The following is a 3,259-nucleotide window of genomic DNA, read 5'->3' as shown; positions in this document are numbered from 1 at the left end:
TGAGAGTAAGTCCATGGTGAGGAAGGTACACCTCAAAACATCTATGAGTGTGAATGCTGTATGAAGTACACCTTGAAACATCCATGGTTGTGCATGAGGTTATGCTGGAGAACTTCAAAATCTGGGCCATGGATAAGTCCACAAAAGAGTGGGTACAACCCTGGAGATACTGTAAAAGAGGTAAGACCATGTTGGAGCAGGTTTTTCTGAAGGGACTATGGCTGTAGTTAAGGCTGTGCTGGAGCAGGTATATCTCTTAAGGATTATGGTTTGTGGAGAAGACCATGCTGGAACAGTACACCTCGGAGTGACTGTGGGTGTGATAAGTCTATGCCTGAAGAGACTGTGGCTCATACATAAGGCTCTACTTGAAGCAAGTACACCCCTAGGGGACTATAATATGTGAATAACTCCAAGCCAGACCGGGGGCAAGGAAAAGAGTACATTACAATGTTAAACCCAGTAATCTGGTCCAAAAGGACCAAGGATGATGTAATGGAAATACATTTAAATCGTTGTAACCTGGGACTGGAGTTGCATGTTAAGGAGCTGCTATAGCAGGAATCTCTTGTTAGTAGCCAGGCTAGGAGAAGGTTTAACATTGCCAGGTTAAACCTGATGATCTGCTCCAAAGGGACCAGTGGTGGAGATTGTAATGGATATACTTTTTAGTTGTTGCAACCCATTATTTGAATCATAGAATCAATAGGAAAAGACCTCTAAGCCCATTGAGTCCAAGTGTTACCAAACAGTTTTAGTAAAGCATATCTCCAGGTCCCACATCCACACACTTTTTAAAATATTTTTAGGGATGGTGATTCCACCACTTCCCTAGGCCTGTTTCAATGCCTGGTCATCACTTCAATGAAGAATTTTTCCTAACATCTAATATTTAAGAAGAAATAGGCCCAAGGGATGTAATCTCTCAGGTTCCTAGTCAACACTGGTACCATTCAGGAGTTCAAACACCCCATTAGCACACTGCCAGAACTGTTAACACTGTAAGCTTTAGGAACATGCAAATACTCTAAGATGACCTGTTTTTCTAATATTCTAATATTTTATGTTTCACTTCTTTGTTATATCACTTTTCTGTCTGATTTTTGTCAATGATATAAGACTTCTAAACCCAGTTTCTTACTACTTACCAAATAACACTTCTTTCACTTTTATTTTTTTTAGAGAAGAGCTAAAATTTCTGGTCTTTGCATGTTTATTTTACTTTCTCTTAGAAACTTGGATTTGTTTAATATTATCTTTAGTCATGCATGCTCCAGTTTCAGGTAAAGCCCTTGGTTCTCACAAGTATGTGATATTAGTAGCTTTGTTTAAAAACAGTGCATGTGTATGAGTCAGTTGGCTATAGAAAACACAATTAGAATAACAACAACTGTAACTATGGTTGAACAGAGAAAGTAAGGAATAGGGAGGATGTAAAAAGATGTTCCAAAGACCAAGTAATCACTTATTAAAAGAAGAAAATTGTATGTGTTCCCTTTCTGTTCAATGCACTCAAACTTGAAGGCGAGATAAATGTTGTAAGTACTGTTTTTGTTGAATAATAGGGAATCAAACCTAAAGTCATTGTGTCCCAGGGAGAAAGCAATATTTTATCAAATCCAGTCTGATATCTTTGTAGCAATTTTCAACTTTTGTGCTTTTGCTTGCATTCTTACATGGATACTTTTTCTCAGATCTATTGAAATAACCTCACCTTTGTTTTCTCCCCTGGTGACAGCTATTCATCAGTCAGATTATTTGGGACAGAGTTTTGAGGATACATAACACCCATTCTTAGTTCAAAGAAAGATAGTTTTTGAGATTTTAATGGTGTAAATAAGTCAGCAAAAAACTTCTGCTGTTTACTCCAGGCTATACAACAGCAATGCTGTGTTCTGGCAGGTAAAAGGTACGCATCTGAATACTCGAATTGTTGTCTTGTCACAAAGGGAAGTCTAAGTACATGCCAGGAGATCAAGTAGTAGAAAATCTGGAAAAACACTTAACGCAATCCACAAAATTTGAAGTGAAAAAAATTCACCTGCTTTGCCCTTTTCTTCACATATAAAGCTGGGCAATATGTGCAAAATTCCGAGTACACAGCTTTCTTAATTAAGCCTAAGAATAGAGAACATTTTATTTAACACAAGTTATTAACCTACCAGTAATAAAGATGGTGAGTGTATTGGGTTTGGTTTTGTCGCAGCATTTGGATGGGTTTTAAAAACATTTAAAAAAAATTTTTTTTTTCTCTTATCAACACGGTTTTGAAAGAAATTATTCTGGAATTTTAATGTTTTCTGCATTCTGTTTCTCTTCAAATGGACTTGGGCACAAAAGTAACCAGCTCTGAGAAGTAACTGGTGGAAACCATGCCTTCAAATGAGAAAAGTCAAACATATTGCACAGGCAAAAGAAGAGGAAAATAACAACAGCAAATTTTAAGCCCTGACATAACTAACATGCCTAAACACATAAAATGCAGCAGCTGAAATTAGAATTGCACTCAACATAGCAAGACAAAAAAACAAAACAAAACAAAACAAAAAAACCAACAAATCATGAAAAATACTTTGTATCTATAGGGCCAAGAAACAGCATGCTAAGGAAGAACTAAGCCTTAAAACCAAAGTTAGGCCAAAGCCTACAGGCATATGGAGTAGAAAATATAACAAAAACTTACTGAAAGGAAAAGGTAATGATGTGGAAAAGTACTGGCAAACAAGGTTGTGAAACTGCCCTCCATATGGTAAGAATCCTGCTTTTCACTTGGTCACAGAACAAATCCATTTCTAGTGAGTCTCTGAACCTTACACTGCTGTTTTTCTACCAGAAGAAAGTCCTAATTCTAGGTGAAAAAAGGGCAGGAAAGTCCTGAAGAAGCAACACTGAAAAACAATACTGACATTCCTAGCAATTTATGTGTTTTTTCAGATCTTTGAGGGACTTTGGTCCAGAATCTTTCACTCTTACACTTCTGTTTACTTTTTCAGTCAACATACTGTCTTAGATAAGAAGGATTTGAAACAGCTGCTTTTTAATAATCTTAAATCTGTAGCCCAAGCGTTTGCTTCCCAAAAAGTCCAAGCAAAAAGGAACTGTTTGACCTGAATAGATTTGTATATATTGGATTATAGAATCCATTTAACATTTGTAATCTGTGTCTATAAACAACCATCTTGGCCTATCATAAGCCTGGAAATCAGCTCTATCAGCTTATGCTGAGGTGCTTTTACCAGGTGACTAAATTTCACACTCA

The sequence above is a fragment of the Empidonax traillii genome, unplaced genomic scaffold, assembly GCF_003031625.1.
Source record: "Empidonax traillii isolate 1590-97213 ecotype Southwest subspecies unplaced genomic scaffold, ASM303162v1 scaffold251:size695767, whole genome shotgun sequence".
NCBI classification, from domain to species: Eukaryota; Metazoa; Chordata; class Aves; order Passeriformes; family Tyrannidae; genus Empidonax; species Empidonax traillii.
The sequence above is the reverse complement of the archived record's forward strand: the minus strand, read 5'-3'. Positions refer to the sequence as shown.